Consider the following 16,117-nt stretch of genomic DNA (forward strand, 5'->3'; position numbering starts at 1 on the left):
ACTTGGTATTGGGGGTAATGTATTGACGTGGTTAGAGAACTGGTTGGCAGACAGGAAGCAAAGAGTAGGAATAAACGGGTCCTTTTCAGAATAGCAGGCAGTGACTAGTGGGGTACCGCAAGGTTCAGTGCTGGGACCCCAGCTATTTACAATATACATTAGCGATTTAGATGAAGGAATTGTATGTAATATCTCCAAGTTTGCAGATGACACTAAGCTGGGTGGCAGTGTGAGCTGTGAGGAGGATGCTAAGAGGTTGCAGGGTGACTTGGACAGGTTAGGTGAGTGGACAAATGCATGGCAGATGCAGCAGAATGTAAATAAATGTGAGGTTATCCACTTTGGTGGCAAAAACAGGAAGGCAGAATATTATCTGAATGGTGACAGATTAGGAAAAGTGGGGGTGCAACGAGACCTGGGTATCATGGTACATCAGTCATTGAAAGTTGGAATCAGGTACAGCAGGCGGTGAAGAAGGCAAATGGCATGTTGGTCTTCATAGCGAGCGGATTTGAGTATAGGAGCAGGGAGGTCTTTCTGCAATTGTATAGGGTCTTGGTGAGGCCACACCTTGAATATTTTGTACAGTTTTGGTCTCCTAATCTGAGGAAGGACATTCTTGCTATTGAGGGAGAGCAGTGAAGGTTCACCAGACTGATTCCCGGGATGACAGGACTGACATATGAAGAAAGACTGGATCGACTAGGTTTATATTCACTGGAATTTAGAAGAATGAAAGGCGATCTCATAGAAACATATAAAATTCTGACGGGAGTGGACAGGTTAGATGCAGGAAGAATGTTCACGATGTTGGAGAAGTCCAGAACCTGGGGTCAGAGTCTAAGGGTAAGGGGTAAGCCATTTAGGACCGAGATGAAGAGAAACCTCTTCACTCAGAGAATTGTGAACCTGTGGAATTCTCTACCTCAGAAAGTTGTTGAGGCCAGTTTGTTAGATATATTCAAAAGGGAGTTAGATATGGCCCTTACGGCTAAAGGGATCAAGGGGTATGGAGAGAAAGCAGGAATGGGGTACTAAAGTTGCAAAAATGATCAACCATGATCATATTGAATGGTGGTGCAGGTTCGAAGGGACGAATGGCCTACTCCTGCATCTATTTTCTATGTTTCTATGTTTCAGTTGTCTTCACTTGTAGAATGTTTGTTGCAAATGTGTAGTTCCCTGGCTCAATGATGCTGACCTGGAGGAAACAATGTGCTTTTGTAAAACAGAACTAACCTTCATTTTGCTCTTTTTTGTTGTAAGACCTGCAAATTTGATATTGATGGCTCACCTTTATTCCAAATTTCTTCATTTCAATCTTCAAGCAGTCTGAAAATGTTTCTATACCACACTTAGTGAGCATATAGCTACTACATCCCCCAGAATGAATATATGCAGTCATGCCGGACATAAAAACAAAGCGACCTAAAATATATAAAAAAGAAAAATTGGATGTCACTTTTCAGAACAACAAATAGTAAACAGTTTAAAAAACTCCACTGTGCAATGAAGAAACCAATGGACTTGTAAGTGAGGGGGAAAATATTGGGGCCAATCCATTTCTGTCAGGCTTCTGTTGTTTTCTCACTGCCCCAAGAACTTGCAGAGGAAGAGGGAACAAGCCTTTCTTCTGTCCGCCCCTCCATGTCCCAATGACACTTTTGTGGGGATCCTGGACTACCTGGAAAACTGGCTGATATGCCTCATACAGCTATTGGTAAGTATACCTATGAGAAGCAAGTGTACTGTAATGCCATATTGAAATAGCAATCTATCCTAGAGTAATTGATTGCCACCTGACTATAGGACCCATCAGTGCGGGAACTGCAGCTGAGAAGTTTAGGAACATCTTGCAAATAGTCATCATAGTATGATTGAATGTGATATTAAGTTTCAGAGGAGTTCCAATATGCACTGTTGATAGACAAGGCTCTCCATCAGCAGCATGTGTTCAGAATTGTTCTTGTCGGGTAGTCCTCGAAAGCAACGGAAACTGGGTGATAATATATTCAGCTGAACCCAGCTATGTGTTTGTAATGCCGACTGAATTATATCACACTAAGTGGTACTCAGCTGCTGCTGTGCTGTTGCAATTCTGAACCCAAATTACTGTTCTATTTGTGATGAATACACTAATACCAGGTTATATTTTGCACTTGTGGAGTTCGGAAAATAGAATATTAGAGATACAACTTTGTGTTGCCAGTGATTTCATGATTTCTCGTTAAACAATTAAATGGTTTTCAACCAATGCTGCACATTATTCAAGCAATTGGCAGAATATCTTCTGGTTGGTGAATGTCGGTGAAAGCACCGTGTGACATTTTTCTGCATTAAAGGCGCTATATAAATACAAGTTGTTATTGTTGTTTCAAAAGCAAAATGCTGCGGATGCTGGAAGCTGAAATAAAAATCCGAAACTGCTGGAAACACTCAGCAAGTCAGGCAGCATCTGTCAAGAGAGAAACAGAGTTATCGTCATCATAGGCGGTCCTTCGAACGAGAATAACTTGCTTCCACGAGTTCACAGATGTTTCAATGAAGGACCCGATGTTCCAGTCCTGAACTCCAATTGAGGGGGTGGAAGATACCTGTGCGTGAATTTTTTTTTTAACGTGTGGTGACTGTTGCACATCAGCCACCACACAGGCTTGACAGAGCTAGGCCTTTATCCAGTGGCAAGGGTTAACCAGGACGACTGGAGACCTACTTTGCTGCACGGACCTAGTACGCACACATATCGCAGTGTGGGCTGGCCCATACTGCCCCTGGACCCTAGACTCTTCTGGGCCCCGTACCCTCATCTGTCGCACCTCCGCCACAATCTCTCGCTGCTCCTTCACTATAAAAATTTACCGCATCTCGCCACAAACACTTGCTGCTCATCCGCCCCGACCTTCCCACTCCTCTGTACCTGGGCCCTGCCGATGTTCCTGCCCATGCACCAAAACGGCAACCAGTCACCCATCTCAAAATCATCACATACTTGGAGCAGCTCACACTGGAGGTTGGAGTGATATGCCGCTCCAGCTCTTTTATAGCCCGACCTGTGGAGCTGTTCTCTCGCAGGTCGGGGGGCCACGATGTCAGAACTGATGTTGCCAGCATTTTCTGGTTTTATTGTTATTGTTGTTGTTGATTGTAGAACAACCCACCAAACCAAATACAGTACTTCGCGTGGCCTAGACAACTATGTGTGCAGGAGGTGTCTCCAGCTTCAACTGCTCGAGCTCCGCGTTTCGGAGCTGGAGCAGCGGGTGGAGTCAATAAGGTGCATCCGCGAGGCTGAGAACTATGAGGATAGCACATTTCAGAGGTGGTCACCCCGCGGCTTAAAGAGGGGAAGTCGGTGACCAGCAGACATAGTAAGTGTGCTAGGCAGGTAGCGCAGGAGTCCCCCCGTGAGTCCATCTCGCTTTCAAACCAATATTCACTTCTGAGTATTGGTAAGGACAATGGTGGCTCTGGGGAGTGCAGCCAGAACCAATTCCAAGGCACCACGGGCGGCTCAGTTGTACAGGGGGGAGGGACGAAGAACAAAAGAGCGCGAGTGATCGGTGATTCTATAGTTAGGGGAACAGACAGGCATTTCTATGGTCGTAGGCATGATTCCCGAATGATTTTGTGCCTCCCTGGTGCCAGGGTCAAGGATGTCACAGAGCAGACACAGGGCATCCTGGGAGGGCGAGGGTAAACAGCTAGAGGTCGTGGTCCATATCGGAACCAATGACATAGGTAAAATAAGGGATGAGGTCCTACAGGAAGAATTCAGGGAGCTAGGAAGAAAATAAAAGGGTAGGACCTCAAAGGTAGTAATCTCCAGGTTACTACCGGTGCCACGTGCTAATGAGTATAAGAATAGAAGGATTGAGAGGATGAACACGTGGCTGGAAAGTTGGTATAGGCGTGAGGGCTTTAAATTCTTGAGGCATTGGGACCACTTCTGGGGGAGATGGGACCTGTACAAACCGGACGGGTTGCACCTCAACAGTGCTGGGACCAATATCCTCGCGGGGAGTTTTGCTAGTGCTGTTGGGGAGAGTTTAAACTAGCTTGGCAGGGAGATGGGAACCTGAGAACGAATTCAAAAGGGAAGGAAGTAAAGCAGAAATTGGATAGCAAGAATCGAGGAAGCGAATCTGTAAGACAGAGGAAACAGGGCTTAGTATGTAGTAAGCAAGGAGGTCTTCCTGTGCTGAATGGTATATACTTTAATGCAAGGAGTATAGCGATTAAGGCGGGTGAGCTAAGAGCACAGGTAGACACTTGGGAGTATGACATTATAGCCATTACAGAAACATGGCTGAAAGAGGGGCAGGTTTGGCAGATCAATATTCCTGGCTACAGAATTTTTAGACAAAATAGAGAGGGGGGTAAAAAGTGGGGGGGGGGGTGATGGGGGTGGGGGATTGCGGTACTGATTAAAGAAACTATTGCAGCGGTGAGGAGGGCTGATATGTTAGAGGGATCATCAAATGAGGCCATATGGGTCGAATTGAAAAATAAAAAAGAGGCGATCACACTTCTGGGCGTGTATTATAGACTCCCAAACAGTGGGAGGGAGATAGAGGAGCAAATATGTAGTCCAAGTGGTGTGAAGTCCAAAAACCATAGGGTAGTAATTGTAGTGGATTTTAACTGTCCAAATACTGATTGGAACAAATTTAGTGTGAAGGGTATAGAGGGTGCGGAATTCTTGAAATGCATTCAAGAGAACTTTTTTAGTCAGTATGTAGCAAGCCCAACACGAGAAGGGGCAGTCTTGGATTTAGTTTTGGGGAATGCAGTTGGGCAGGTTGAAGGGGTATTAGTGGGAGAGCACTTGGGTGCCAGTGACCATAATTCAGTCAGATTCAAGTTGGTTATGGATAAGGACAAGAATAGGCCTGGAATAAAAGTTCCAAATTGGGGAAAAGCTAATTTTGCTAAGTTAAGGAGTGATTTGGCCATAATGGACTGGAAACAGTTACTTGTGGGTAAATCAGTGTCAGAACAGTAGGAGGCATTTAAGGAGGAGATCCGGAAGGCTCAGGCCAAACATGTGCCCCTAAAGAATAAGGCTGGGAAAAATAATTCTAGAGCCCCCTGGATGTCTAGGGACTTACAGGGGAGGATTAAGAAAAAAAGGGACGCTTATGTCATATATCAACAGCTAAATACTATAGAATCTTTAGAGGAATATAGAAAGTTAAGAGGCAAAATTAAAAAGGGTATTAGGAATGCTAAGAGAGAGCACAAGAAATTCTTGGCCAGTAAAATTAAGGAAAACGCTAAGATGTTATAGAAATATATTAAGAGTAAGAGGGTAACTAAATAAAAGGTAGGGCCTATTTGAAACCATGAGGGTAATCTTTGTGTGGAGGCGGAAGATGTTGGTGGGGTTCTTAACGAATACTTTGCATCTGTTTTCACAAAGGAAAGGGGCATTGTACATACTGCTATCGAGGAGGAGTGTGATATTCTGGATGAAATAAATATAGTGAGAGAGGAAGTATTAAGGGGTTTAGCAGCTTTGAAAGTAGATAAGTCCCCAGGCCCGGATGAAATGCATCCCAGGCTGTTGAACGATGAAAAAGAGGAAATAGCAGAAGCCTTGATCATCATTTTCCAATCCTCTTTGGATCTGGGCATGGTGCCAGAGGATTGGAGGACTGCTAATGTAGTACCCTTGTTTAAAAGGGAGAAAGGGATAGGCCGAGTAATTACAAGCCTGTCAGTCTAACCCCAATGGTAGGAAAATTAATTGGAAAAAATCATGAAAGACAGGATAAATCTGCATTTGGAAAGGCAAGGATTAATTAGGGAGAGTCAGCACGGATTTGTTAAGGGAAGATCGTGTCTGACTAACCTGATTGAATTTTTTGGGGAGGTAACCAAAAGGGTCGATGAGGGTAGTGCATACGATGTGTATATGGACTTTAGCAAGGCTTTTGATAAGATCTCACATGGTAGACTGATCATGAAGGTTAAAGCCCATAGGATACAGGGCGAATTGGCAAGCTGGATCCAAAATTGCCTTGGAGGTAGGAAGCAAAGGGTAATGATTGATGGATGCTTTTGTGACTGGAAGGATGTTTCCAGTGGGGTTCCACAGGGCTCAGTACTGGGACCCTTGCTCTTTGTGGTATATATCAGCTTAGATTTGAATATAGGGAGTACGATTAAGAAGTTTGCAGACGACACTAAAATTGGTTGTGTGGTTGATACGAAGAGGAACGTCAAAGACTGCAGGAAGATATCAATCTACTGGTCAGGTGGGCAGAGCATTGGCAAATGGAATTTAATTGAGCAGTGTGAAGGGAGGGCTAATAAGGAAAGGGTATACACATTAAGCGGTAGGCTACTTAATAGTGTAGATGAACAAAGGGAGTGCTTGTCCACAGATCCCTGAAAGTAGCAGGCCAGGTGGATAAGTTGGTTAAGAAGGCAAATGGAATGCTTGCCTGCATTGGCTGAGGCATAGAATATAAGAGCAGGGAGGTTATGCTTTAATTGTATAATACTTTGGTTAGGCCACAGCTGGAGTATTGCGTGCAGTTCTGGTCACCATATTATAGGAAGGATGTGATTGCACTAGAGAGGGTGCAGAGGAGATTTACTAGGATGCTGCCTGGAATTAGATTGGATAGGCTGGGTTTGTTCTCATTGGAACAGAGGAGGTTGAGAGGAGACCTCATTGAGGTGTACAAAATATTGAGGGGCCTGGACATAGTGGATGGTAAGGGTCTATTTCCATTGGTGGAGGGGTCTATTACGAGGGGGCATAGTTTTAAGGTAGTTGGTGGAAGGTTTAGAGGGGATTTGTGGGGAGGCTTCTTTACGCAGAGGATTGTGGGGATCTGGAACTCGCTGCCTGGAAGAGTGGTGGATGCAGAAACCCTCACCACTTTCAAGAGATGGTTGTATGGGCACTTAAAGTGCAGTAACCTGCAGGGTTACAGACCTAGAGCTGGTAATTGGGATTAGACTGGATGACCTTTCGTTGGACGGAGCAGATATAATGGTAAGTACTGCAGGGAATAGAATACGGCCAGGGTGATCTCCTGGACTAGTTTCGATCACCTGGATGGGTCGGAGAGGAATTTTCCCAGATTTTTTCTCCCTAAATTGGTCTGGATTTTTATCTGTTTTTTGCCTCTCCCAGGAGATCACATGTCTCCGGTTGGGGTGGAGTGTAGAATGTTTTCGTATAAGGGGTGTCGCAGTTGTGGTGTGGCAGATTGGTTGGGCTGGGTGCTATTTGCCTTTCCGTCATTGTTCATAGGTTTATATGTAACCTTTAGGGCTGATGACCAAGGGCCGTGTGGCTCTTTGTTGACCGGCGTGGACACGATGGACCGAAATGGCCTCCTTCTGCGCTGTAAATTTCTATGTTTTTATGATTGAAATGGTACAAAATGAAAGAAGGTGTGTTAGAGAGATAATAGACATAAGTCCCATACTGGCTTTGCCAGACATAATGTCACCAAATACATTCGCAGGCTTTATCACACCTACATTATAAAATCAAAACAAATAAAGACTTGCATTTATATAGTGCCTTTCATGACCTCAGGATGTCTAAAGCGCTTCACAGCCAATGAATTACTTTTGAAGTGTAGTCACTGTTGTAATGTAGGAAACGCGGCAGCCAATTTGGGCACAGCAAGTTCCCACAAACAGTAATGTGATAATACAGGTGGACTCATGCCACATGCTTAAAGTTAGCAGGGAGTCATTTGCGCAGCACAGGCGCACCAACATCAGTGTTCTCGCTCAGGCCAACATCCCCAGCATCAAAGCATTGACCACGTTCGATCAGCTCCGATGGACGGGACACATCTTCTGCATGCCCGATACTAGACTCCCAAAACAAGCGATCTATTCAGAGCTCCAACACGGCAAGCAAGTCCCAGGTGGGCAGAGGAAATGCTTCAAAATTTAAACCTCCTTGAAAAAGAACAAAATCCCCACCGATACCTGGGAATCCCTGGCCCAAGACCACTCAAAGTGAAGGATAAGCATCCGGGAGGGCGCCGAACACCTCGAGTCTCTTTGTCGGGAGCACGCGGAAGCCAAGCGCAAAAAGCGGAATGAGCACACAACAACCCAAGTACCCTAGCCACCCATCCCTGTAACCACTGCCTGCCCCAAAAGTGACAGAGACTGTAGGTCCCGCATTGGACTCATCAGTCACCTGAGAATTTATATTAGTGTGGAAGCAAGTCATCCTCAACTCTGAGGGACTGCCTAAGAAGAAGTCTCAAATGTGAACATATGTAGGTAATGAAATTACTATAAAAAGAGAAAAAAGCTCCTGCTATCTGTCACTTCAGGAAAACACGAGACAGCCACCAAAATCAGTGAATGTTTCAACCATATAGGTCTGTCATCAACTACTTCATTGTTGCTTGTATTAGAATAGATCTGATAAATTCTGGTTAACTGTCTATTAACGCTGTGTCTAATTGAGTTCACATGGGCTTTGATTAATAAAGTACTATGTTGAAATGACGTCTCATGAGTTAAGAAGCATCTAAACCCAATATTTTGTGATATATGTAACTGTACTGGTGCTTGCAAGCAATAGTGAGGAATGCAGGTCACTGTGAAATGTTCCCTTGTATCGATTCATTTACATTCGATTGCTGTTAGGAAGCCAGGTATTGCGGACATAATTGCACCATGGTGAACTATGGAGACACAAGCACGCCAGCTTCATTCAGTCACAGTTTCCACTGGGGATTAATAAGATGGAAGTGGCAGGACGTTTGGTGAATGGCATTATCCTGCCAGTTTTACCTTCTCAATGACTTTGGTGCGATAGGGGAGGGCAGGCACAAGAAGCACCTGCATTTGAAAAAAGGGTGGAAAAGCAGGAGAACCAGCCATCCAACAAATTGTGCCCATTTTGGGAGAGGCTTTTTTGAAAGTGGTGGCCAGCATTTGCTAGTTTTCTCCATTCCCCTCCCCCCCACCCCATAATTTTCTTTATAATTGTTCCTTCCACTTTACTAGTTTTTCCAGTTTTATTTGAATACAGCCCTTCTGGACATTATGTCCTAAACATTATCATGTATGCCTGGCAGATGCAGCAACACGCAAGCCGAAGATATTTCCCTATATGAAAAACATGCCTTCTCAAAGAGCTATGAGGTGGTGGGGAGGACCGGGGGGTTGAGGGGGGCTTGGCGGGGGGGGGGGGGGAGTTTCAAACAGTTGGCGAAGCATTGGCCATTCCTGCCTTAATGGTTCTGTACCACTGTGCATTCTGCATTTTAGCAGGAATTTGAACGTGAGTTTTTGATCGAAATTGAAACGGCTACAATACTTGTCGAAGAAGTGCAATGAAAGCTATGGTTATCCGGATGCTGCCCCCAAGGTTAACGTCAGCTTGTTTTTGATAGACCTGAATGTTGTTCCATTCCACCTCATCCCATGCTGAAATTCCAGCGGTGCTAACTAATCCCCACAGACCTGAAATACAAATTCAGCTCGTCAGTACAGTTCAACAACAGTGTATATGGCTGTAAATAAAAAACTCATTCAGTGCTTGTGTGTGGTTGTTTAGAAGGGCCACAGTGGTATTGTAGGTCAAGCTATGAAGCAATTAAAATTATCCATCAGGTTTTGTTGCAGTATGGCAAGATTACAATTTATAATGAAAAGGTCCCTTTTTTCCCAGAAAACATACAAACGGACGAATACTTTGCTGAGAAGAGCAATTAAAAAAAGTTAACAGACAACAGAATTTATTCAGGAAAAACAAACGGAAAAAAGAGGTGCCCCTGAAAAAGCTTGGAGACATAGAGGCTGAACATCCCTGTTGCTCTTTTCACTTGCCTCACCCCTTCCCAAGCTTCAATTCATCCAAAATGCTGCAGCCAACATCCTCACCCACACAAAACCCAACACTCCCGTCACTTCTGCCCTGTCCGAGCTTCAGTGGCTCCCCACTCCCCCAGGAAATTGATTTCAAAATGATCATTTTCACGTTCAAATCCCTCCACGGCCTGGCCCTGCCTTTAATTCCGAAGCCACATTGTTCGCATGCCTGACACGAGACTCCCAAAGCAAGCGCCCTACTCAGAACTCCTTCACGGCAAACGAGCCAAAGGTGGGCAGAGGAAATGTTTCAAGGATACCCTCAAAGCCTCCCTGATAAAGTGCAACATCCCCTCCGACACCTGAGAGTCCCTGGCCAAAGACCGCCCTAAGTGGAGGAAGTGCATCCGGGGGGGTGCTGAGCACCTCGAGTCTCATCGCCGAGAGCATGCAGAAATCAAACGCAAGCAGCGGAAAAAGCGTGCGGCAAACCAGTCCCACCCATCCCTTCCTTCAACGACTATCTGCCCCACCTGTGACAGAGACTGTGGTTCTCGTATTGGACTGTTCAATCACCTAAGAACTCATTTTTAGAGTGGAAGCAAGTCTTCCTTGATTCCGAGGGATTGCCTATGATGATGATAACCTTTCTGCCTTAAATCCCCCATACAAATCTCCGCTCCACTAATCCTTGATATCTCCTTGTTCTACAATCCCTCCACTCCACCAGTCAGCCGCTAACTTCCTGCCCCCTGGAACTGTTTGCCTAGATCCCTCTCCCTTGCCAACCCTCAACTATTCCTGTTTTCAAAACCTTCCTCAAAACATTTCTCTTGCACCATGATTTTGCATTTCTCTACCCTAACTTTCTCTGTTTCTCCATCATAATTTCTTCTCATCAATTGCCAGCAATTAGGATATAAAGGCACCGGCGGGATTATTACACACTCACTGTTTTCAGTAAATATCTTTAGCTGGTAAATTTGCCTCCACAAATGCCTTTGATTTTGCCACATCTTCATCCAGGGTAACATCAAGTTTCAGAATATTCAGTTTATTGGTGCATTCCTTCTTCAAACTCTGCGCCCCTTGTCCGTTTGGGAACAAGCACCCAGCAAACACATGGAATCCCAGCTAATCTAGCTGCTTGGCCAAGAGATGTCCAAAGCCCATGTCACAGCCTGTGATCAGCACGGCCCTGCCTTTTGGGTCAATGGGACCAGCCGACTGCTTCTGTGACACAATCCAGATTATCGAAGGGATCAGGCACCGCATGCCGTAAAAGCAACAACCCCGAATGAGTGCAGAACACCGGCCAGCAGTAAAACTCCACACATCTGTACAGCTGCAGACATTCTCCTTGTCACAAAGGTTTCCATGCAGTTGCTCTTCAGACTGGCTAGTCGGGTCTATTTGTTTTTGTTCACTCTTTGCTGAGACCCTCTAGTGTTCTGCAGTGAAGGAGGAGGTGAGAAATTATCGACTCGGCTCTCCTACTTTTGAAGCAGATCTAAACGAGTTTTTTTTCTTGGCAAAAGCAGTAGAATGAAGGCGGAGCGAGGAATGAATTGCAAATGAAGCTGATTGGAATATGGAAATAATTAACATTGGCCTGAATTTTGTGGGGCGATGATGGCATACGCATAAGCTTTGTGAAAGGACCCACAAGTTCCAGGATTCCACATACACTGCACGAAAACCTGAAACTTGCAATCTGTCAAGGTTCGCCTTGGCCAATCTACCGCATCGCCCAAAAATCACTTTAGTTGGTGTAGAGTTGGGCTATTTGCACAACTACTGCCCAGTGAATGCCCATGAACCACTTGCGGCCTGCTTTCACCAGCGAAAGGGTTAATATAAAAGTTAAATTAAAAATATTAAACTAAACATTCATCCACAAACATTTAAAATTAGTTTTTGTAAATTTTGGCCTGGATTAAAATGATTAAAATTATTTTTCAAAAGGTTAAATTTTTATTGTAGGTGCTTCATTAAAGGGACTTTTAATTACATTTGAAAATGGGAATATTTAATTTTATTCCAGTTGTGTAAATTATTTAATTATTTGGGGATTCCTCATATTCCTTTAGGGGATTCCATTCATAAATGGAATCCCCCACACGCTAATGGGCACTACTCCTTTCTGATAGGAGGATCTTGCCCACGTGATCCCAGGGACACGTTCGAACTGCCTGCGTCCCTGGGATCGGTGGGCCTTTACGCAGGTGTACGCCTGCAGGCCCGAGACCTGAACTCTCCAAAGCCCAGGAGCCAGCAGGTAGGGTCGGAATTATTTTTCGGGTCAGAGGCGTACTCCGGAGGTTCGCCTCTGACCACAAATTCTGACCCATTGTCAGGTGAACATTCACAAGGATTCAAATTGCACAGTAATGATGGGTTGATGTTACATTTTCTGTCATTACTGCCATAGCAACATTGGACACAAGAGAGATCAGCATATTGCTGTGTAGGAGGGGATTTAAAGATGAAAAGGTCTTGTTAACCAATTGATTGATCGCTTGCTTCTATTTGTACATTTTGCACTAACTGGGCTCTCCGTGCCGCTGCTGCAAATGCCTGAGTCAATTTTTCACCCCCAGACAGGCTCACTAGGGCAGGAGGTGGGTTTGCCAACCCACCCGGATTGTCCTGGGGTCTTCAGGCATTAAAGGTGGATCTCCTCTCAGGCACTGCTGGAGCAATCCTGGAGAAAAATCACCAGGACATTAAACAAATAGTGTGCTTTATAAAACATTTCCATGAATATTTTTGCTTATTAGTTACATTAAAAAAGAATTGTAGATGGCAGGGAAAGGACTATTTGAAGTTGAGAATCATCGGGTAATGAAGAGTCTTTTCACTTTTCAATTGGCTCGGGAGGGGAGGCGCCCTGAGGATGGATGTGCTGGTAGACCAATGGTGGGGGTGAGGGTGGGGCAGTGGGAAACAGAAGGTCATGCTATGGAACATCCAGGAATATTTCCAACCAGAGCTGGCAACCCGAGCAGCAGGTGAGGAGGAAACCTCATTGGGAGCTCGCCAAAGGAGGTCAATTCTGAGCTAATCCTGCAATATTGGCCAGTGCCATTGAGTTTCAGCGAGTTTATCTGCCAAAGTGGAAACCCAATCCCTCTGCTCCATTCATAAGAACATAAGAAATAGGAGCAGGAGTAGGCCACCGAGGTACACTGACTAACGATGTACTCTATATCTTTATCCAAACCTGGCCACCATAATTAATTGCATGCAAAACTCTTGGTCAGACACATTCCCAGGTGCTGGTCATGAATATCTCCTAACAATCTGGACCTGAACTTATTTGGGATAACTACTCTTGCACCCCACATGATACAATCTTTATCCACTGATACTTCATTCTTATAAACAAAGTATGGATGAATATCTTCCTCGGATACCTGGTTTGGCCAACCATTTGCTATGTAATCATATACCTTTGACATAACTGGGTCACATTTGGTTGCTCTATCAATCTCTTCAGCTGTGACTGGCAGCTCATCAATGTATGAAAAATAGAACACTTCTTCCCTATTGGGTGTAACTTGTGATGGGGATGGCAACCTTGACATAGTATCAGCATTACTGTGATCAGCTGATCATCTGTATTCAATGTCATACGTATATGCTGACAAAATCAAAGCCCATCTCTGCATTCAGGCTGCAGCTAAGGTTGGAACTGGGAACTTTGGATGGAGGATTGCTGTCAGAGGCTTATGGTCATTAATGATGGTAAACTGATGACCATATCAGTATTTGTCGAACTTCTTGACCCCAAAAATCAATGCCAAAGCTTCCCTTTCGATCTGCGCGTAATTACGCTCACTGGCACTGAGAGTGCGTGAAGCAAAAGCAATTGGTCTCTCCTCCCCACTAACTATTGCATGAGAGATCACTGCCCCAACTCCATTGGGAGAGGCATCGCATGCTGGCTTGATCTCAATCTCGTTAGATACATCACCAGATAGTAAGAGTTTCTATAGGTATATAAAAAGAAAAAGAGTGGCTAAAGTAAATGTTGGTCCCTTAGAGGACTAGACGGGGAATTAGTAATGAGGAATATGGAGATGGCAGAAACTCTAAACATGTATTTTGTATCACTTTTTACGGTAGAGGACACGAACAATATTCCAACAGTGGATAGTCAAGGGGCTATAGAGGGGGAGGAACTTAACACAATCACAATCACTAAGGAGGCGGTGCTCAGTAAGATAATGGGACTAAAGGCAGATAAATCCCCTGGATCTGATGGCTTGCATCCTCGGGTCTTAAGAGAAGTAGCGGCAGGGATTGTGGATGCATTGGTTGTAATTTACCAAAATTCCCGGGACTCTGGGGAGGTCACAGCAGATTGGAAAACTGCAAATGTAACGCCCCTATTGAAAAAAGGAGACAGACAAAAAGCAGGAAACTATAGACCAGTTAGCCTAACATCTGTGGTTGGGAAAATGTTGGAGTCCATTATTAAAGAAACAGTAACAGGACATTTGGAAAAGCAAAATTTGGTCAGGCAAAGTCAGCATGGAATTATGAAAGGGAAGTCATGTTTGACAAATTTGCTAGAATTCTTTGAGGATGTAACGAACAGGGTGGATAAAGGGGAACCAGTGGATGTGGTGTATTTGGACTTCCAGAAGGCATTTGACAAGGTGCCACACAAAAGGTTACTGCACAAGATAAAAGTTCACGGGGTTGGGTGTAATATATTAGCATGGATAGAAAATTGGCTGACAAACAGAAAACAGAGAGTCGAGATAAAAAGTTCATTCTCTGGTTGGTAATCAGTAATGAGTGGGGTGCTGGGACCTCAACTATTTACAATCTATATTAACAACTTGGAAGAGTGGACTGAGTGTAATGTAGCCAAGTTTGCTGACGATACAAAGATGGGAGGAAGGGCAATATGTGAGGAGGACATAAAGAGGCTGCAGGACAGGCTAAGTGAGTGGGCAAGAATTTGGCAGATGGAGAATAATGTTGGAAAGTGTGAGGTCATGCACTTTGGCAGAAAAAATCAAAGAGCAAGTTATTATTTAAATGTATAATATTGCAAAGTGCTGCAGTACAGCGGGACCTGGTGGTACTTGTGCATCAAACACAAATGGATAGTATGCAGGTACAGCAAGTGATCAGGAAGGCCAATAGAATCTTGGCCTTTATTGCAAAGGGGATGCAGTATAAAAGTAGGGAAGTCTTGTTACAGCTGTACAGAGCATTGGTGAGGCCACACCTGGAATACTGCGTGCAGTTTTGGTTTCCATATTTACGAAAGAATATACTTGCTTTGGAGGCACTTCAGAGAAGATTCACTAGTTGATCCCAGGGATGAGGGGGTTGACTTATGAGGAAAAGTTGAGTAGGTTGGGCTTCTACTCATCGGAATTCAGAAGAATGAGAGGTGATCTTATAGAAATGTATAAGATTATGAGGGGGCTTGACAAGGTGGATGCAGAGAGGATGTTTCCACTGGTGGGGAGACTAGAATTAGAGGGCATGATCTTAGAATAAGGGGACCGCCCATTTAGAACTGAGATGAGGAGAAATTTCTTCTCTCAGAGGATTGTGAATCTGTGGAATTCACTTCCTCAGAAAGCTGTAGACCCTGGGACATTAAATAAATTTAAGACCGCAATAAACAGTTTCTTGAGTGATGGGGGGATGAGGGGTTTTTGGAGCGGGCGGGAAAGTGGAGCTGAGTCCATGATCAGATCAGCCATGATCTTATTGAATGGTGGAGCAGGCTCGAGGGGTCTTATGGCCTACTCCTGCTCTTATTTCTTATGTTTTTATGTTCTTATCATAATGAACTAACATGGTACTCTCTACCAATTGGTTTTTACACTCCTCGAATGCTGTGTTGCTTTCTTCTGACCATTTCCAATGGACCTGTTTTTTTTTAACAGCTCATTCAGTGGATGTAATACTGTAGCCAAATTTGGTAAGAACTTTCCATAATAATTCAAAAGACTTAAGAATGATCAAAGTTCAGTGACATTCTTGGGACTGGGTGCATTTCTGATTTCATCCAGCTTTCCCTTGGTTGGATGTAAACCATCTTTGTCTACTCTGTACCCTAAATACTCCACTGAGTTTTGAAATAACTTACACTTGTGAGCAGTCACTCGTACTCTGTGCTTCTCTAGCCATTTGAGCACTTCATTCAACACATTACAGTATTATGGATTTGCCTGTTTGGTGCTGAAATTAGTATGTCATCTAAATAACATACTACCCCTTCAATACCTTGCAAAACCTGGATCATCACCCTTTGGAATATGGCAGAGGCGGAAGACAC

The 16,117-nt window shown here is 44.3% G+C and overlaps 1 pseudogene; it reads right to left on the reverse strand.

The window, feature by feature from the left end:
* Positions 1-1,129: 1,129 nt before the first annotated feature.
* On the reverse strand, positions 1,130-11,082 carry LOC139273923 (D-beta-hydroxybutyrate dehydrogenase, mitochondrial-like; annotated as a pseudogene).
* Between the last annotated feature and the right edge of the window lie 5,035 nt (positions 11,083-16,117).

Source organism: Pristiophorus japonicus, chromosome 9, assembly GCF_044704955.1.
Source record: "Pristiophorus japonicus isolate sPriJap1 chromosome 9, sPriJap1.hap1, whole genome shotgun sequence".
NCBI lineage: Eukaryota > Metazoa > Chordata > Chondrichthyes > Pristiophoridae > Pristiophorus > Pristiophorus japonicus.